This window comes from Eucyclogobius newberryi, unplaced genomic scaffold (assembly GCF_026437365.1).
Source record: "Eucyclogobius newberryi isolate DKJ021-1_F unplaced genomic scaffold, fEucNew1.0.hap1 SCAF_13, whole genome shotgun sequence".
Taxonomy (NCBI): domain Eukaryota; kingdom Metazoa; phylum Chordata; class Actinopteri; order Gobiiformes; family Gobiidae; genus Eucyclogobius; species Eucyclogobius newberryi.
This window is the reverse complement of record NW_027315757.1, coordinates 37113281-37133719: the sequence shown is the minus strand read 5'-3', so window position 1 is coordinate 37133719 and position 20439 is coordinate 37113281. Positions and strand designations below refer to the sequence as shown.

The window sequence follows — 20439 nt, the reverse complement described above, 5'->3', positions numbered from 1 at the left end:
CCTTTAAGACAGCGTAACGCGTGTCCTTTAAGACAGCGTAACGCGTGTCCTTTAAGACAGCGTAACGCGTGTCCTTTAAGACAGTGTGTCCTTTAAGACAGTGTGTCCTTTAAGAAAGTGTGTCCTTTAAGACAGTGTGTCCTTTAAGACAGTGTGTCCTTTAAGACAGTGTGTCCTTTAAGACAGCGTAACGCGTGTCCTTTAAGACAGCGTAACGCGTGTCCTTTAAGACAGCGTAACGCGTGTCCTTTAAGACAGCGTAACGCGTGTCCTTTAAGTCAGTGTGTCCTTTAAGACAGTGTGTCCTTTAAGACAGTGTGTCCTTTAAGACAGCGTAACGCGTGTCCTTTAAGACAGCGTAACGCGTGTCCTTTAAGACAGCGTAACGCGTGTCCTTTAAGACAGCGTAACGCGTGTCCTTTAAGACAGCGCAACGCGTGTCCTTTAAGACAGTGTGTCCTTTAAGACAGTGTGTCCTTTAAGACAGTGTGTCCTTTAAGACAGCGTAACGCGTGTCCTTTAAGACAGCGTAACGCGTGTCCTTTAAGACAGTGTGTCCTTTAAGACAGTGTGTCCTTTAAGACAGCGTAAAGTGTGTCCTTTAAGACGGCGTAACGCGTGTCCTTTAAGACGGCGTAACGCGTGTCCTTTAAGACGGCGTAACGCGTGTCCTTTAAAACAGTGTGTCCTTTAAGACAGCGTAACGCGTGTCCTTTAAAACAGTGTGTCCTTTAAGACAGCGTAACGCGTGTCCTTTAAGACAGTGTAACGCGTGTCCTTTAAGACAGCGTAACGCGTGTCCTTTAAGACAGCGTAACGCGTGTCCTTTAAGTCAGTGTGTCCTTTAAGACAGTGTGTCCTTTAAGACAGTGTGTCCTTTAAGACAGCATAACGCGTGTCCTTTAAGACAGCGTAACGCGTGTCCTTTAAGACAGCGCAACGCGTGTCCTTTAAGACAGTGTGTCCTTTAAGACAGTGTGTCCTTTAAGACAGTGTGTCCTTTAAGACAGCGTAACGCGTGTCCTTTAAGACAGCGTAACGCGTGTCCTTTAAGACAGCGTAACGCGTGTCCTTTAAGACAGTGTGTCCTTTAAGACAGTGTGTCCTTTAAGACAGTGTGTCCTTTAAGACGGCGTAAAGCGTGTCCTTTAAGACGGCGTAACGCGTGTCCTTTAAGACGGCGTAACGCGTGTCCTTTAAGACAGCGTAACGCGTGTCCTTTAAGACAGCCTAACGCGTGTCCTTTAAGACAGCGTAACGCGTGTCCTTTAAGACAGCGTAACGCGTGTCCTTTAAGACAGCGTAACGCGTGTCCTTTAAGACAGCGCAACGCGTGTCCTTTAAGACAGCGCGACAGTGTGTCCTTTAAGACAGTGTGTCCTTTAAGACAGTGTGTCCTTTAAGACAGTGTGTCCTTTAAGACAGCGTAACGCGTGTCCTTTAAGACAGCGTAACGCGTGTCCTTTAAGACAGCGTAACGCGTGTCCTTTAAGACAGTGTGTCCTTTAAGACAGTGTGTCCTTTAAGAAAGTGTGTCCTTTAAGACAGTGTGTCCTTTAAGACAGTGTGTCCTTTAAGACAGTGTGTCCTTTAAGACAGCGTAACGCGTGTCCTTTAAGACAGCGTAACGCGTGTCCTTTAAGACAGCGTAACGCGTGTCCTTTAAGACAGCGTAACGCGTGTCCTTTAAGTCAGTGTGTCCTTTAAGACAGTGTGTCCTTTAAGACAGTGTGTCCTTTAAGACAGTGTGTCCTTTAAGACAGCGTAACGCGTGTCCTTTAAGACAGCGTAACGCGTGTCCTTTAAGACAGCGTAACGCGTGTCCTTTAAGACAGCGTAACGCGTGTCCATTAAGTCAGTGTAAAGCACACGTGTCCTTTAAGACAGCGTAAAGCCTGTCCTTTAAGACAGCGTAACGCGTGTCCTTTAAGCCAGTGTGTCCTTTAAGAGAGTGTGTCCTTTAAGACAGCGTAAAGCGTGTCCTTTAAGACAGCGTAACGCGTGTCCTTTAAGACGGTGTGTCCTTTAAGACAGCGTAACGCGTGTCCTTTAAGACGGTGTGTCATTTAAGACAGCGTAAAGCGTGTCCTTTAAGACAGCGTAACGCGTGTCCTTTAAGACAGCGTAACGCGTGTCCTTTAAGACAGCGTAACGCGTGTCCTTTAAGACAGCGTAACGCGTGTCCTTTAAGACAGTGTGTCCTTTAAGACAGCGTAACGCGTGTCCTTTAAGTCAGCGTAACGCGTGTCCTTTAAGTCAGTGTAAAGCACACGTGTCCTTTAAGACAGTGTGTCCTTTAAGACAGTGTAACGCGTGTCCTTTAAGACAGTGTGTCCTTTAAGACAGCGTGTCCTTTAAGACAGTGTGTCCTTTAAGACAGTGTGTCCTTTAAGACAGTGTGTCCTTTAAGACAGCGTAACGCGTGTCCTTTAAGACAGTCTAACGCGTGTCCTTTAAGACAGCGTAAAGCGTGTCCTTTAAGACAGCGTAACGCGTGTCCTTTAAGACAGCGTAACGCGTGTCCTTTAAGACAGTGTGTCCTTTAAGACAGTGTGTCCTTTAAGACAGTGTGTCCTTTAAGACAGTGTGTCCTTTAAGACAGTGTGTCCTTTAAGACAGTGTAACGCGTGTCCTTTAAGTTAAAGTAATAAAAGAATAAATTGTCTCTTTTCTCTAAATCGGTTTAAATCAAGGACATTTCAGAACATGTTTGATAAAGAGCCAGTCGCACCTCAGGGTTTATGAAGTCCAAGAATGTTTCTCCAAATATTCAAAATCATCTGCAAAACAAAACCAGCGTTTAACGTTTCACGTAGACAACGATTCTTTTCATATTTGATTTTCTGGCTTTATATGAAATGAGACAAAAAGACATGATTTGTGTCATTTCCTCTTCAGAAACTCGGGCTTGTCGGGCCAGAGGTGCACTTTGACTTCAGATTGAGTCAGAGCCCAGTGCGAGTCATCACAGAGAGGAACAGGACGAGTCTGGAGAGTTTCAACAGAAGATTCTCAGAACCACGTCACAGTTGAGTGTTTTTGTGGCTCGGAGGGAGAGGACTTTCTAACCAGGATTAATCAAACTAATGTGAATGAAGATAATTGTACTCTAGCTGTGTTTGTGACGGGGGAAATGTCAGAGCAGGCTTTAAAGACTCAATTTACTATGATATGTGTCCTTTAAGTCAGTGTAACGCGTGTTCTTTAAGACAGCGTGTCCTTTAAGACAGTGTGTCCTTTAAGTCAGTGTAACGCCTGTTCTTTAAGTCAGTGTAACGCGTGTCCTTTAAGACAGCGTAACGCGTGTCCTTTAAGACAGCGTAACGCGTGTCCTTTAAGACAGCGTAACGCGTGTCCTTTAAGACAGTGTGTCCTTTAAGACGGTGTGTCCTTTAAGACAGCGTAACGCGTGTCCTTTAAGACAGCGCAACGCGTGTCCTTTAAGACAGTGTGTCCTTTAAGACAGTGTGTCCTTTAAGACAGCGTAACGCGTGTCCTTTAAGACAGCCTAACGCGTGTCCTTTAAGACAGCGTAACGCGTGTCCTTTAAGACAGCGTAACGCGTGTCCTTTAAGACAGCGTAACGCGTGTCCTTTAAGACAGCGTAACGCGTGTCCTTTAAGACAGCGCGACAGTGTGTCCTTTAAGACAGTGTGTCCTTTAAGACAGTGTGTCCTTTAAGACAGTGTGTCCTTTAAGACAGTGTGTCCTTTAAGACAGTGTGTCCTTTAAGACAGCGTAACGCGTGTCCTTTAAGACAGCGTAACGCGTGTCCTTTAAGACAGCGTAACGCGTGTCCTTTAAGACAGCGTAACGCGTGTCCTTTAAGACAGTGTGTCCTTTAAGACAGTGTGTCCTTTAAGACAGTGTGTCCTTTAAGACAGTGTGTCCTTTAAGACAGCGTAACGCGTGTCCTTTAAGACAGCGTAACGCGTGTCCTTTAAGACAGCGCAACGCGTGTCCTTTAAGACAGTGTGTCCTTTAAGACAGTGTGTCCTTTAAGACAGTGTGTCCTTTAAGACAGCGTAACGCGTGTCCTTTAAGACAGCGTAACGCGTGTCCTTTAAGACAGTGTGTCCTTTAAGACAGTGTGTCCTTTAAGACAGCGTAAAGTGTGTCCTTTAAGACGGCGTAACGCGTGTCCTTTAAGACGGCGTAACGCGTGTCCTTTAAAACAGTGTGTCCTTTAAGACAGCGTAACGCGTGTCCTTTAAAACAGTGTGTCCTTTAAGACAGCGTAACGCGTGTCCTTTAAGACAGTGTAACGCGTGTCCTTTAAGACAGCGTAACGCGTGTCCTTTAAGACAGCGTAACGCGTGTCCTTTAAGTCAGTGTGTCCTTTAAGACAGTGTGTCCTTTAAGACAGTGTGTCCTTTAAGACAGCATAACGCGTGTCCTTTAAGACAGCGTAACGCGTGTCCTTTAAGACAGCGCAACGCGTGTCCTTTAAGACAGTGTGTCCTTTAAGACAGTGTGTCCTTTAAGACAGTGTGTCCTTTAAGACAGTGTGTCCTTTAAGACAGCGTAACGCGTGTCCTTTAAGACAGCGTAACGCGTGTCCTTTAAGACAGCGTAACGCGTGTCCTTTAAGACAGTGTGTCCTTTAAGACAGTGTGTCCTTTAAGACAGTGTGTCCTTTAAGACGGCGTAAAGCGTGTCCTTTAAGACGGCGTAACGCGTGTCCTTTAAGACGGCGTAACGCGTGTCCTTTAAGACAGCGTAACGCGTGTCCTTTAAGACAGCCTAACGCGTGTCCTTTAAGACAGCGTAACGCGTGTCCTTTAAGACAGCGTAACGCGTGTCCTTTAAGACAGCGTAACGCGTGTCCTTTAAGACAGCGCAACGCGTGTCCTTTAAGACAGCGCGACAGTGTGTCCTTTAAGACAGTGTGTCCTTTAAGACAGTGTGTCCTTTAAGACAGTGTGTCCTTTAAGACAGCGTAACGCGTGTCCTTTAAGACAGCGTAACGCGTGTCCTTTAAGACAGCGTAACGCGTGTCCTTTAAGACAGTGTGTCCTTTAAGACAGTGTGTCCTTTAAGAAAGTGTGTCCTTTAAGACAGTGTGTCCTTTAAGACAGTGTGTCCTTTAAGACAGCGTAACGCGTGTCCTTTAAGACAGCGTAACGCGTGTCCTTTAAGACAGCGTAACGCGTGTCCTTTAAGACAGCGTAACGCGTGTCCTTTAAGTCAGTGTGTCCTTTAAGACAGTGTGTCCTTTAAGACAGTGTGTCCTTTAAGACAGTGTGTCCTTTAAGACAGCGTAAAGCGTGTCCTTTAAGACGGCGTAACGCGTGTCCTTTAAGACAGCGTAACGCGTGTCCTTTAAGACAGTGTGTCCTTTAAGACAGTGTGTCCTTTAAGACAGTGTGTCCTTTAAGACGGCGTAAAGCGTGTCCTTTAAGACGGCGTAACGCGTGTCCTTTAAGACGGCGTAACGCGTGTCCTTTAAGACAGCGTAACGCGTGTCCTTTAAGACAGCCTAACGCGTGTCCTTTAAGACAGCGTAACGCGTGTCCTTTAAGACAGCGTAACGCGTGTCCTTTAAGACAGCGTAACGCGTGTCCTTTAAGACAGCGCAACGCGTGTCCTTTAAGACAGCGCGACAGTGTGTCCTTTAAGACAGTGTGTCCTTTAAGACAGTGTGTCCTTTAAGACAGTGTGTCCTTTAAGACAGCGTAACGCGTGTCCTTTAAGACAGCGTAACGCGTGTCCTTTAAGACAGCGTAACGCGTGTCCTTTAAGACAGTGTGTCCTTTAAGACAGTGTGTCCTTTAAGAAAGTGTGTCCTTTAAGACAGTGTGTCCTTTAAGACAGTGTGTCCTTTAAGACAGTGTGTCCTTTAAGACAGCGTAACGCGTGTCCTTTAAGACAGCGTAACGCGTGTCCTTTAAGACAGCGTAACGCGTGTCCTTTAAGACAGCGTAACGCGTGTCCTTTAAGACAGCGTAACGCGTGTCCTTTAAGTCAGTGTGTCCTTTAAGACAGTGTGTCCTTTAAGACAGTGTGTCCTTTAAGACAGTGTGTCCTTTAAGACAGCGTAACGCGTGTCCTTTAAGACAGCGTAACGCGTGTCCTTTAAGACAGCGTAACGCGTGTCCTTTAAGACAGCGTAACGCGTGTCCATTAAGTCAGTGTAAAGCACACGTGTCCTTTAAGACAGCGTAAAGCCTGTCCTTTAAGACAGCGTAACGCGTGTCCTTTAAGCCAGTGTGTCCTTTAAGACAGTGTGTCCTTTAAGACAGCGTAAAGCGTGTCCTTTAAGACAGCGTAACGCGTGTCCTTTAAGACGGTGTGTCCTTTAAGACAGCGTAACGCGTGTCCTTTAAGACGGTGTGTCATTTAAGACAGCGTAACGCGTGTCCTTTAAGACAGCGTAACGCGTGTCCTTTAAGACAGCGTAACGCGTGTCCTTTAAGACAGTGTGTCCTTTAAGACAGCGTAACGCGTGTCCTTTAAGTCAGCGTAACGCGTGTCCTTTAAGTCAGTGTAAAGCACACGTGTCCTTTAAGACAGTGTGTCCTTTAAGACAGTGTAACGCGTGTCCTTTAAGACAGCCTAACGCGTGTCCTTTAAGACAGCGTAACGCGTGTCCTTTAAGACAGCGTAACGCGTGTCCTTTAAGACAGCGTAACGCGTGTCCTTTAAGACAGCGCAACGCGTGTCCTTTAAGACAGCGCGACAGTGTGTCCTTTAAGACAGTGTGTCCTTTAAGACAGTGTGTCCTTTAAGACAGTGTGTCCTTTAAGACAGCGTAACGCGTGTCCTTTAAGACAGCGTAACGCGTGTCCTTTAAGACAGCGTAACGCGTGTCCTTTAAGACAGTGTGTCCTTTAAGACAGTGTGTCCTTTAAGAAAGTGTGTCCTTTAAGACAGTGTGTCCTTTAAGACAGTGTGTCCTTTAAGACAGCGTAACGCGTGTCCTTTAAGACAGCGTAACGCGTGTCCTTTAAGACAGCGTAACGCGTGTCCTTTAAGACAGCGTAACGCGTGTCCTTTAAGTCAGTGTGTCCTTTAAGACAGTGTGTCCTTTAAGACAGTGTGTCCTTTAAGACAGTGTGTCCTTTAAGACAGCGTAAAGCGTGTCCTTTAAGACGGCGTAACGCGTGTCCTTTAAGACAGCGTAACGCGTGTCCTTTAAGACAGTGTGTCCTTTAAGACAGTGTGTCCTTTAAGACAGTGTGTCCTTTAAGACGGCGTAAAGCGTGTCCTTTAAGACGGCGTAACGCGTGTCCTTTAAGACGGCGTAAAGTGTGTCCTTTAAGACGGCGTAAAGCGTGTCCTTTAAGACGGCGTAACGCGTGTCCTTTAAGACGGCGTAACGCGTGTCCTTTAAGACAGCGTAACGCGTGTCCTTTAAGACAGCCTAACGCGTGTCCTTTAAGACAGCGTAACGCGTGTCCTTTAAGACAGCGTAACGCGTGTCCTTTAAGACAGCGTAACGCGTGTCCTTTAAGACAGCGCAACGCGTGTCCTTTAAGACAGCGCGACAGTGTGTCCTTTAAGACAGTGTGTCCTTTAAGACAGTGTGTCCTTTAAGACAGTGTGTCCTTTAAGACAGCGTAACGCGTGTCCTTTAAGACAGCGTAACGCGTGTCCTTTAAGACAGCGTAACGCGTGTCCTTTAAGACAGTGTGTCCTTTAAGACAGTGTGTCCTTTAAGAAAGTGTGTCCTTTAAGACAGTGTGTCCTTTAAGACAGTGTGTCCTTTAAGACAGTGTGTCCTTTAAGACAGCGTAACGCGTGTCCTTTAAGACAGCGTAACGCGTGTCCTTTAAGACAGCGTAACGCGTGTCCTTTAAGACAGCGTAACGCGTGTCCTTTAAGTCAGTGTGTCCTTTAAGACAGTGTGTCCTTTAAGACAGTGTGTCCTTTAAGACAGTGTGTCCTTTAAGACAGTGTGTCCTTTAAGACAGCGTAACGCGTGTCCTTTAAGACAGCGTAACGCGTGTCCTTTAAGACAGCGTAACGCGTGTCCTTTAAGACAGCGTAACGCGTGTCCATTAAGTCAGTGTAAAGCACACGTGTCCTTTAAGACAGCGTAAAGCCTGTCCTTTAAGACAGCGTAACGCGTGTCCTTTAAGCCAGTGTGTCCTTTAAGACAGTGTGTCCTTTAAGACAGCGTAAAGCGTGTCCTTTAAGACAGCGTAACGCGTGTCCTTTAAGACGGTGTGTCCTTTAAGACAGCGTAACGCGTGTCCTTTAAGACGGTGTGTCATTTAAGACAGCGTAACGCGTGTCCTTTAAGACAGCGTAACGCGTGTCCTTTAAGACAGCGTAACGCGTGTCCTTTAAGACAGTGTGTCCTTTAAGACAGCGTAACGCGTGTCCTTTAAGTCAGCGTAACGCGTGTCCTTTAAGTCAGTGTAAAGCACACGTGTCCTTTAAGACAGTGTGTCCTTTAAGACAGTGTAACGCGTGTCCTTTAAGACAGCCTAACGCGTGTCCTTTAAGACAGCGTAACGCGTGTCCTTTAAGACAGCGTAACGCGTGTCCTTTAAGACAGCGTAACGCGTGTCCTTTAAGACAGCGCAACGCGTGTCCTTTAAGACAGCGCGACAGTGTGTCCTTTAAGACAGTGTGTCCTTTAAGACAGTGTGTCCTTTAAGACAGTGTGTCCTTTAAGACAGCGTAACGCGTGTCCTTTAAGACAGCGTAACGCGTGTCCTTTAAGACAGCGTAACGCGTGTCCTTTAAGACAGTGTGTCCTTTAAGACAGTGTGTCCTTTAAGAAAGTGTGTCCTTTAAGACAGTGTGTCCTTTAAGACAGTGTGTCCTTTAAGACAGCGTAACGCGTGTCCTTTAAGACAGCGTAACGCGTGTCCTTTAAGACAGCGTAACGCGTGTCCTTTAAGACAGCGTAACGCGTGTCCTTTAAGTCAGTGTGTCCTTTAAGACAGTGTGTCCTTTAAGACAGTGTGTCCTTTAAGACAGTGTGTCCTTTAAGACAGCGTAAAGCGTGTCCTTTAAGACGGCGTAACGCGTGTCCTTTAAGACAGCGTAACGCGTGTCCTTTAAGACAGTGTGTCCTTTAAGACAGTGTGTCCTTTAAGACAGTGTGTCCTTTAAGACGGCGTAAAGCGTGTCCTTTAAGACGGCGTAACGCGTGTCCTTTAAGACGGCGTAACGCGTGTCCTTTAAGACAGCGTAACGCGTGTCCTTTAAGACAGCCTAACGCGTGTCCTTTAAGACAGCGTAACGCGTGTCCTTTAAGACAGCGTAACGCGTGTCCTTTAAGACAGCGTAACGCGTGTCCTTTAAGACAGCGCAACGCGTGTCCTTTAAGACAGCGCGACAGTGTGTCCTTTAAGACAGTGTGTCCTTTAAGACAGTGTGTCCTTTAAGACAGTGTGTCCTTTAAGACAGCGTAACGCGTGTCCTTTAAGACAGCGTAACGCGTGTCCTTTAAGACAGCGTAACGCGTGTCCTTTAAGACAGTGTGTCCTTTAAGACAGTGTGTCCTTTAAGAAAGTGTGTCCTTTAAGACAGTGTGTCCTTTAAGACAGTGTGTCCTTTAAGACAGTGTGTCCTTTAAGACAGCGTAACGCGTGTCCTTTAAGACAGCGTAACGCGTGTCCTTTAAGACAGCGTAACGCGTGTCCTTTAAGACAGCGTAACGCGTGTCCTTTAAGTCAGTGTGTCCTTTAAGACAGTGTGTCCTTTAAGACAGTGTGTCCTTTAAGACAGTGTGTCCTTTAAGACAGCGTAACGCGTGTCCTTTAAGACAGCGTAACGCGTGTCCTTTAAGACAGCGTAACGCGTGTCCTTTAAGACAGCGTAACGCGTGTCCATTAAGTCAGTGTAAAGCACACGTGTCCTTTAAGACAGCGTAAAGCCTGTCCTTTAAGACAGCGTAACGCGTGTCCTTTAAGCCAGTGTGTCCTTTAAGACAGTGTGTCCTTTAAGACAGCGTAAAGCGTGTCCTTTAAGACAGCGTAACGCGTGTCCTTTAAGACGGTGTGTCCTTTAAGACAGCGTAACGCGTGTCCTTTAAGACGGTGTGTCATTTAAGACAGCGTAACGCGTGTCCTTTAAGACAGCGTAACGCGTGTCCTTTAAGACAGCGTAACGCGTGTCCTTTAAGACAGTGTGTCCTTTAAGACAGCGTAACGCGTGTCCTTTAAGTCAGCGTAACGCGTGTCCTTTAAGTCAGTGTAAAGCACACGTGTCCTTTAAGACAGTGTGTCCTTTAAGACAGTGTAACGCGTGTCCTTTAAGACAGTGTGTCCTTTAAGACAGCGTGTCCTTTAAGACAGTGTGTCCTTTAAGACAGTGTGTCCTTTAAGACAGTGTGTCCTTTAAGACAGCGTAACGCGTGTCCTTTAAGACAGTCTAACGCGTGTCCTTTAAGACAGCGTAAAGCGTGTCCTTTAAGACAGCGTAACGCGTGTCCTTTAAGACAGCGTAACGCGTGTCCTTTAAGACAGTGTGTCCTTTAAGACAGTGTGTCCTTTAAGACAGTGTGTCCTTTAAGACAGTGTGTCCTTTAAGACAGTGTGTCCTTTAAGACAGTGTAACGCGTGTCCTTTAAGTTAAAGTAATAAAAGAATAAATTGTCTCTTTTCTCTAAATCGGTTTAAATCAAGGACATTTCAGAACATGTTTGATAAAGAGCCAGTCGCACCTCAGGGTTTATGAAGTCCAAGAATGTTTCTCCAAATATTCAAAATCATCTGCAAAACAAAACCAGCGTTTAACGTTTCACGTAGACAACGATTCTTTTCATATTTGATTTTCTGGCTTTATATGAAATGAGACAAAAAGACATGATTTGTGTCATTTCCTCTTCAGAAACTCGGGCTTGTCGGGCCAGAGGTGCACTTTGACTTCAGATTGAGTCAGAGCCCAGTGCGAGTCATCACAGAGAGGAACAGGACGAGTCTGGAGAGTTTCAACAGAAGATTCTCAGAACCACGTCACAGTTGAGTGTTTTTGTGGCTCGGAGGGAGAGGACTTTCTAACCAGGATTAATCAAACTAATGTGAATGAAGATAATTGTACTCTAGCTGTGTTTGTGACGGGGGAAATGTCAGAGCAGGCTTTAAAGACTCAATTTACTATGATATGTGTCCTTTAAGTCAGTGTAACGCGTGTTCTTTAAGACAGCGTGTCCTTTAAGACAGTGTGTCCTTTAAGTCAGTGTAACGCCTGTTCTTTAAGTCAGTGTAACGCGTGTCCTTTAAGACAGCGTAACGCGTGTCCTTTAAGACAGCGTAACGCGTGTCCTTTAAGACAGCGTAACGCGTGTCCTTTAAGACAGTGTGTCCTTTAAGACGGTGTGTCCTTTAAGACAGCGTAACGCGTGTCCTTTAAGACAGCGCAACGCGTGTCCTTTAAGACAGTGTGTCCTTTAAGACAGTGTGTCCTTTAAGACAGCGTAACGCGTGTCCTTTAAGACAGCCTAACGCGTGTCCTTTAAGACAGCGTAACGCGTGTCCTTTAAGACAGCGTAACGCGTGTCCTTTAAGACAGCGTAACGCGTGTCCTTTAAGACAGCGTAACGCGTGTCCTTTAAGACAGCGCGACAGTGTGTCCTTTAAGACAGTGTGTCCTTTAAGACAGTGTGTCCTTTAAGACAGTGTGTCCTTTAAGACAGTGTGTCCTTTAAGACAGTGTGTCCTTTAAGACAGTGTGTCCTTTAAGACAGTGTGTCCTTTAAGACAGCGTAACGCGTGTCCTTTAAGACAGCGTAACGCGTGTCCTTTAAGACAGCGTAACGCGTGTCCTTTAAGACAGCGTAACGCGTGTCCTTTAAGACAGTGTGTCCTTTAAGACAGTGTGTCCTTTAAGACAGTGTGTCCTTTAAGACAGTGTGTCCTTTAAGACAGCGTAACGCGTGTCCTTTAAGACAGCGTAACGCGTGTCCTTTAAGACAGCGCAACGCGTGTCCTTTAAGACAGTGTGTCCTTTAAGACAGTGTGTCCTTTAAGACAGTGTGTCCTTTAAGACAGCGTAACGCGTGTCCTTTAAGACAGCGTAACGCGTGTCCTTTAAGACAGTGTGTCCTTTAAGACAGTGTGTCCTTTAAGACAGCGTAAAGTGTGTCCTTTAAGACGGCGTAACGCGTGTCCTTTAAGACGGCGTAACGCGTGTCCTTTAAAACAGTGTGTCCTTTAAGACAGCGTAACGCGTGTCCTTTAAAACAGTGTGTCCTTTAAGACAGCGTAACGCGTGTCCTTTAAGACAGTGTAACGCGTGTCCTTTAAGACAGCGTAACGCGTGTCCTTTAAGACAGCGTAACGCGTGTCCTTTAAGTCAGTGTGTCCTTTAAGACAGTGTGTCCTTTAAGACAGTGTGTCCTTTAAGACAGCATAACGCGTGTCCTTTAAGACAGCGTAACGCGTGTCCTTTAAGACAGCGCAACGCGTGTCCTTTAAGACAGTGTGTCCTTTAAGACAGTGTGTCCTTTAAGACAGTGTGTCCTTTAAGACAGTGTGTCCTTTAAGACAGCGTAACGCGTGTCCTTTAAGACAGCGTAACGCGTGTCCTTTAAGACAGCGTAACGCGTGTCCTTTAAGACAGTGTGTCCTTTAAGACAGTGTGTCCTTTAAGACAGTGTGTCCTTTAAGACGGCGTAAAGCGTGTCCTTTAAGACGGCGTAACGCGTGTCCTTTAAGACGGCGTAACGCGTGTCCTTTAAGACAGCGTAACGCGTGTCCTTTAAGACAGCCTAACGCGTGTCCTTTAAGACAGCGTAACGCGTGTCCTTTAAGACAGCGTAACGCGTGTCCTTTAAGACAGCGTAACGCGTGTCCTTTAAGACAGCGCAACGCGTGTCCTTTAAGACAGCGCGACAGTGTGTCCTTTAAGACAGTGTGTCCTTTAAGACAGTGTGTCCTTTAAGACAGTGTGTCCTTTAAGACAGCGTAACGCGTGTCCTTTAAGACAGCGTAACGCGTGTCCTTTAAGACAGCGTAACGCGTGTCCTTTAAGACAGTGTGTCCTTTAAGACAGTGTGTCCTTTAAGAAAGTGTGTCCTTTAAGACAGTGTGTCCTTTAAGACAGTGTGTCCTTTAAGACAGCGTAACGCGTGTCCTTTAAGACAGCGTAACGCGTGTCCTTTAAGACAGCGTAACGCGTGTCCTTTAAGACAGCGTAACGCGTGTCCTTTAAGTCAGTGTGTCCTTTAAGACAGTGTGTCCTTTAAGACAGTGTGTCCTTTAAGACAGTGTGTCCTTTAAGACAGCGTAAAGCGTGTCCTTTAAGACGGCGTAACGCGTGTCCTTTAAGACAGCGTAACGCGTGTCCTTTAAGACAGTGTGTCCTTTAAGACAGTGTGTCCTTTAAGACAGTGTGTCCTTTAAGACGGCGTAAAGCGTGTCCTTTAAGACGGCGTAACGCGTGTCCTTTAAGACGGCGTAACGCGTGTCCTTTAAGACAGCGTAACGCGTGTCCTTTAAGACAGCCTAACGCGTGTCCTTTAAGACAGCGTAACGCGTGTCCTTTAAGACAGCGTAACGCGTGTCCTTTAAGACAGCGTAACGCGTGTCCTTTAAGACAGCGCAACGCGTGTCCTTTAAGACAGCGCGACAGTGTGTCCTTTAAGACAGTGTGTCCTTTAAGACAGTGTGTCCTTTAAGACAGTGTGTCCTTTAAGACAGCGTAACGCGTGTCCTTTAAGACAGCGTAACGCGTGTCCTTTAAGACAGCGTAACGCGTGTCCTTTAAGACAGTGTGTCCTTTAAGACAGTGTGTCCTTTAAGAAAGTGTGTCCTTTAAGACAGTGTGTCCTTTAAGACAGTGTGTCCTTTAAGACAGTGTGTCCTTTAAGACAGCGTAACGCGTGTCCTTTAAGACAGCGTAACGCGTGTCCTTTAAGACAGCGTAACGCGTGTCCTTTAAGACAGCGTAACGCGTGTCCTTTAAGTCAGTGTGTCCTTTAAGACAGTGTGTCCTTTAAGACAGTGTGTCCTTTAAGACAGTGTGTCCTTTAAGACAGCGTAACGCGTGTCCTTTAAGACAGCGTAACGCGTGTCCTTTAAGACAGCGTAACGCGTGTCCTTTAAGACAGCGTAACGCGTGTCCATTAAGTCAGTGTAAAGCACACGTGTCCTTTAAGACAGCGTAAAGCCTGTCCTTTAAGACAGCGTAACGCGTGTCCTTTAAGCCAGTGTGTCCTTTAAGACAGTGTGTCCTTTAAGACAGCGTAAAGCGTGTCCTTTAAGACAGCGTAACGCGTGTCCTTTAAGACGGTGTGTCCTTTAAGACAGCGTAACGCGTGTCCTTTAAGACGGTGTGTCATTTAAGACAGCGTAACGCGTGTCCTTTAAGACAGCGTAACGCGTGTCCTTTAAGACAGCGTAACGCGTGTCCTTTAAGACAGTGTGTCCTTTAAGACAGCGTAACGCGTGTCCTTTAAGTCAGCGTAACGCGTGTCCTTTAAGTCAGTGTAAAGCACACGTGTCCTTTAAGACAGTGTGTCCTTTAAGACAGTGTAACGCGTGTCCTTTAAGACAGTGTGTCCTTTAAGACAGCGTGTCCTTTAAGACAGTGTGTCCTTTAAGACAGTGTGTCCTTTAAGACAGTGTGTCCTTTAAGACAGCGTAACGCGTGTCCTTTAAGACAGTCTAACGCGTGTCCTTTAAGACAGCGTAAAGCGTGTCCTTTAAGACAGCGTAACGCGTGTCCTTTAAGACAGCGTAACGCGTGTCCTTTAAGACAGTGTGTCCTTTAAGACAGTGTGTCCTTTAAGACAGTGTGTCCTTTAAGACAGTGTGTCCTTTAAGACAGTGTGTCCTTTAAGACAGTGTAACGCGTGTCCTTTAAGTTAAAGTAATAAAAGAATAAATTGTCTCTTTTCTCTAAATCGGTTTAAATCAAGGACATTTCAGAACATGTTTGATAAAGAGCCAGTCGCACCTCAGGGTTTATGAAGTCCAAGAATGTTTCTCCAAATATTCAAAATCATCTGCAAAACAAAACCAGCGTTTAACGTTTCACGTAGACAACGATTCTTTTCATATTTGATTTTCTGGCTTTATATGAAATGAGACAAAAAGACATGATTTGTGTCATTTCCTCTTCAGAAACTCGGGCTTGTCGGGCCAGAGGTGCACTTTGACTTCAGATTGAGTCAGAGCCCAGTGCGAGTCATCACAGAGAGGAACAGGACGAGTCTGGAGAGTTTCAACAGAAGATTCTCAGAACCACGTCACAGTTGAGTGTTTTTGTGGCTCGGAGGGAGAGGACTTTCTAACCAGGATTAATCAAACTAATGTGAATGAAGATAATTGTACTCTAGCTGTGTTTGTGACGGGGGAAATGTCAGAGCAGGCTTTAAAGACTCAATTTACTATGATATGTGTCCTTTAAGTCAGTGTAACGCGTGTTCTTTAAGACAGCGTGTCCTTTAAGACAGTGTGTCCTTTAAGTCAGTGTAACGCCTGTTCTTTAAGTCAGTGTAACGCGTGTCCTTTAAGACAGCGTAACGCGTGTCCTTTAAGACAGCGTAACGCGTGTCCTTTAAGACAGCGTAACGCGTGTCCTTTAAGACAGTGTGTCCTTTAAGACGGTGTGTCCTTTAAGACAGCGTAACGCGTGTCCTTTAAGACAGCGCAACGCGTGTCCTTTAAGACAGTGTGTCCTTTAAGACAGTGTGTCCTTTAAGACAGCGTAACGCGTGTCCTTTAAGACAGCCTAACGCGTGTCCTTTAAGACAGCGTAACGCGTGTCCTTTAAGACAGCGTAACGCGTGTCCTTTAAGACAGCGTAACGCGTGTCCTTTAAGACAGCGCGACAGTGTGTCCTTTAAGACAGTGTGTCCTTTAAGACAGTGTGTCCTTTAAGACAGCGTAACGCGTGTCCTTTAAGACAGCGTAACGCGTGTCCTTTAAGACAGTGTGTCCTTTAAGACAGTGTGTCCTTTAAGACAGCGTAAAGTGTGTCCTTTAAGACGGCGTAACGCGTGTCCTTTAAGACGGCGTAACGCGTGTCCTTTAAAACAGTGTGTCCTTTAAGACAGCGTAACGCGTGTCCTTTAAAACAGTGTGTCCTTTAAGACAGCGTAACGCGTGTCCTTTAAGACAGTGTAACGCGTGTCCTTTAAGACAGCGTAACGCGTGTCCTTTAAGACAGCGTAACGCGTGTCCTTTAAGTCAGTGTGTCCTTTAAGACAGTGTGTCCTTTAAGACAGCATAACGCGTGTCCTTTAAGACAGCGTAACGCGTGTCCTTTAAGACAGCGCAACGCGTGTCCTTTAAGACAGTGTGTCCTTTAAGACAGTGTGTCCTTTAAGACAGTGTGTCCTTTAAGACAGTGTGTCCTTTAAGACAGCGTAACGCGTGTCCTTTAAGACAGCGTAACGCGTGTCCTTTAAGACAGCGTAACGCGTGTCCTTTAAGACAGTGTGTCCTTTAAGACAGTGTGTCCTTTAAGACAGTGTGTCCTTTAAGACGGCGTAAAGCGTGTCCTTTAAGACGGCGTAACGCGTGTCCTTTAAGACGGCGTAACGCGTGTCCTTTAAGACAGCGTAACGCGTGTCCTTTAAGACAGCCTAACGCGTGTCCTTTAAGACAGCGTAACGCGTGTCCTTTAAGACAGCGTAACGCGTGTCCTTTAAGACAGCGTAACGCGTGTCCTTTAAGACAGCGCAACGCGTGTCCTTTAAGACAGCGCGACAGTGTGTCCTTTAAGACAGTGTGTCCTTTAAGACAGTGTGTCCTTTAAGACAGTGTGTCCTTTAAGACAGCGTAACGCGTGTCCTTTAAGACAGCGTAACGCGTGTCCTTTAAGACAGCGTAACGCGTGTCCTTTAAGACAGTGTGTCCTTTAAGACAGTGTGTCCTTTAAGAAAGTGTGTCCTTTAAGACAGTGTGTCCTTTAAGACAGTGTGTCCTTTAAGACAGTGTGTCCTTTAAGACAGCGTAACGCGTGTCCTTTAAGACAGCGTAACGCGTGTCCTTTAAGACAGCGTAACGCGTGTCCTTTAAGACAGCGTAACGCGTGTCCTTTAAGTCAGTGTGTCCTTTAAGACAGTGTGTCCTTTAAGACAGTGTGTCCTTTAAGACAGTGTGTCCTTTAAGACAGCGTAACGCGTGTCCTTTAAGACAGCGTAACGCGTGTCCTTTAAGACAGCGTAACGCGTGTCCTTTAAGACAGCGTAACGCGTGTCCATTAAGTCAGTGTAAAGCACACGTGTCCTTTAAGACAGCGTAAAGCCTGTCCTTTAAGACAGCGTAACGCGTGTCCTTTAAGCCAGTGTGTCCTTTAAGACAGTGTGTCCTTTAAGACAGCGTAAAGCGTGTCCTTTAAGACAGCGTAACGCGTGTCCTTTAAGACGGTGTGTCCTTTAAGACAGCGTAACGCGTGTCCTTTAAGACGGTGTGTCATTTAAGACAGCGTAAAGCGTGTCCTTTAAGACAGCGTAACGCGTGTCCTTTAAGACAGCGTAACGCGTGTCCTTTAAGACAGCGTAACGCGTGTCCTTTAAGACAGCGTAACGCGTGTCCTTTAAGACAGTGTGTCCTTTAAGACAGCGTAACGCGTGTCCTTTAAGTCAGCGTAACGCGTGTCCTTTAAGTCAGTGTAAAGCACACGTGTCCTTTAAGACAGTGTGTCCTTTAAGACAGTGTAACGCGTGTCCTTTAAGACAGTGTGTCCTTTAAGACAGCGTGTCCTTTAAGACAGTGTGTCCTTTAAGACAGTGTGTCCTTTAAGACAGTGTGTCCTTTAAGACAGCGTAACGCGTGTCCTTTAAGACAGTCTAACGCGTGTCCTTTAAGACAGCGTAAAGCGTGTCCTTTAAGACAGCGTAACGCGTGTCCTTTAAGACAGCGTAACGCGTGTCCTTTAAGACAGTGTGTCCTTTAAGACAGTGTGTCCTTTAAGACAGTGTGTCCTTTAAGACAGTGTGTCCTTTAAGACAGTGTGTCCTTTAAGACAGTGTAACGCGTGTCCTTTAAGTTAAAGTAATAAAAGAATAAATTGTCTCTTTTCTCTAAATCGGTTTAAATCAAGGACATTTCAGAACATGTTTGATAAAGAGCCAGTCGCACCTCAGGGTTTATGAAGTCCAAGAATGTTTCTCCAAATATTCAAAATCATCTGCAAAACAAAACCAGCGTTTAACGTTTCACGTAGACAACGATTCTTTTCATATTTGATTTTCTGGCTTTATATGAAATGAGACAAAAAGACATGATTTGTGTCATTTCCTCTTCAGAAACTCGGGCTTGTCGGGCCAGAGGTGCACTTTGACTTCAGATTGAGTCAGAGCCCAGTGCGAGTCATCACAGAGAGGAACAGGACGAGTCTGGAGAGTTTCAACAGAAGATTCTCAGAACCACGTCACAGTTGAGTGTTTTTGTGGCTCGGAGGGAGAGGACTTTCTAACCAGGATTAATCAAACTAATGTGAATGAAGATAATTGTACTCTAGCTGTGTTTGTGACGGGGGAAATGTCAGAGCAGGCTTTAAAGACTCAATTTACTATGATATGTGTCCTTTAAGTCAGTGTAACGCGTGTTCTTTAAGACAGCGTGTCCTTTAAGACAGTGTGTCCTTTAAGTCAGTGTAACGCCTGTTCTTTAAGTCAGTGTAACGCGTGTCCTTTAAGACAGCGTAACGCGTGTCCTTTAAGACAGCGTAACGCGTGTCCTTTAAGACAGCGTAACGCGTGTCCTTTAAGACAGTGTGTCCTTTAAGACGGTGTGTCCTTTAAGACAGCGTAACGCGTGTCCTTTAAGACAGCGCAACGCGTGTCCTTTAAGACAGTGTGTCCTTTAAGACAGTGTGTCCTTTAAGACAGCGTAACGCGTGTCCTTTAAGACAGCCTAACGCGTGTCCTTTAAGACAGCGTAACGCGTGTCCTTTAAGACAGCGTAACGCGTGTCCTTTAAGACAGCGTAACGCGTGTCCTTTAAGACAGCGTAACGCGTGTCCTTTAAGACAGCGCGACAGTGTGTCCTTTAAGACAGTGTGTCCTTTAAGACAGTGTGTCCTTTAAGACAGTGTGTCCTTTAAGACAGTGTGTCCTTTAAGACAGTGTGTCCTTTAAGACAGTGTGTCCTTTAAGACAGCGTAACGCGTGTCCTTTAAGACAGCGTAACGCGTGTCCTTTAAGACAGCGTAACGCGTGTCCTTTAAGACAGCGTAACGCGTGTCCTTTAAGACAGTGTGTCCTTTAAGACAGTGTGTCCTTTAAGACAGTGTGTCCTTTAAGACAGTGTGTCCTTTAAGACAGCGTAACGCGTGTCCTTTAAGACAGCGTAACGCGTGTCCTTTAAGACAGCGCAACGCGTGTCCTTTAAGACAGTGTGTCCTTTAAGACAGTGTGTCCTTTAAGACAGTGTGTCCTTTAAGACAGCGTAACGCGTGTCCTTTAAGACAGCGTAACGCGTGTCCTTTAAGACAGTGTGTCCTTTAAGACAGTGTGTCCTTTAAGACAGCGTAAAGTGTGTCCTTTAAGACGGCGTAACGCGTGTCCTTTAAGACGGCGTAACGCGTGTCCTTTAAAACAGTGTGTCCTTTAAGACAGCGTAACGCGTGTCCTTTAAAACAGTGTGTCCTTTAAGACAGCGTAACGCGTGTCCTTTAAGACAGTGTAACGCGTGTCCTTTAAGACAGCGTAACGCGTGTCCTTTAAGACAGCGTAACGCGTGTCCTTTAAGTCAGTGTGTCCTTTAAGACAGTGTGTCCTTTAAGACAGTGTGTCCTTTAAGACAGCATAACGCGTGTCCTTTAAGACAGCGTAACGCGTGTCCTTTAAGACAGCGCAACGCGTGTCCTTTAAGACAGTGTGTCCTTTAAGACAGTGTGTCCTTTAAGACAGTGTGTCCTTTAAGACAGTGTGTCCTTTAAGACAGCGTAACGCGTGTCCTTTAAGACAGCGTAACGCGTGTCCTTTAAGACAGCGTAACGCGTGTCCTTTAAGACAGTGTGTCCTTTAAGACAGTGTGTCCTTTAAGACAGTGTGTCCTTTAAGACGGCGTAAAGCGTGTCCTTTAAGACGGCGTAACGCGTGTCCTTTAAGACGGCGTAACGCGTGTCCTTTAAGACAGCGTAACGCGTGTCCTTTAAGACAGCCTAACGCGTGTCCTTTAAGACAGCGTAACGCGTGTCCTTTAAGACAGCGTAACGCGTGTCCTTTAAGACAGCGTAACGCGTGTCCTTTAAGACAGCGCAACGCGTGTCCTTTAAGACAGCGCGACAGTGTGTCCTTTAAGACAGTGTGTCCTTTAAGACAGTGTGTCCTTTAAGACAGTGTGTCCTTTAAGACAGCGTAACGCGTGTCCTTTAAGACAGCGTAACGCGTGTCCTTTAAGACAGCGTAACGCGTGTCCTTTAAGACAGTGTGTCCTTTAAGACAGTGTGTCCTTTAAGAAAGTGTGTCCTTTAAGACAGTGTGTCCTTTAAGACAGTGTGTCCTTTAAGACAGCGTAACGCGTGTCCTTTAAGACAGCGTAACGCGTGTCCTTTAAGACAGCGTAACGCGTGTCCTTTAAG

The 20439-nt window shown here is 46.0% G+C and overlaps 4 non-coding genes across 4 annotated transcripts; all 4 read right to left on the bottom strand.

Annotated features, from left to right (window-relative positions):
- Nucleotides 1–2887: 2887 nt before the first annotated feature.
- Nucleotides 2888–2978, bottom strand: LOC140358899 (small nucleolar RNA SNORD88). The gene has a single exon (XR_011926779.1). It is a non-coding gene; the product is annotated as a small nucleolar RNA SNORD88 (small nucleolar RNA).
- A 7799-nt stretch (nucleotides 2979–10777) lies between these two features.
- LOC140358897 (small nucleolar RNA SNORD88) lies at nucleotides 10778–10868 on the bottom strand. The gene has a single exon (XR_011926777.1). It is a non-coding gene; the product is annotated as a small nucleolar RNA SNORD88 (small nucleolar RNA).
- A 4144-nt stretch (nucleotides 10869–15012) lies between these two features.
- On the bottom strand, nucleotides 15013–15103 carry LOC140358896 (small nucleolar RNA SNORD88). The gene has a single exon (XR_011926776.1). It is a non-coding gene; the product is annotated as a small nucleolar RNA SNORD88 (small nucleolar RNA).
- Nucleotides 15104–18146: 3043 nt separating this feature from the next.
- Nucleotides 18147–18237, bottom strand: LOC140358895 (small nucleolar RNA SNORD88). The gene has a single exon (XR_011926775.1). It is a non-coding gene; the product is annotated as a small nucleolar RNA SNORD88 (small nucleolar RNA).
- Between the last annotated feature and the right edge of the window lie 2202 nt (nucleotides 18238–20439).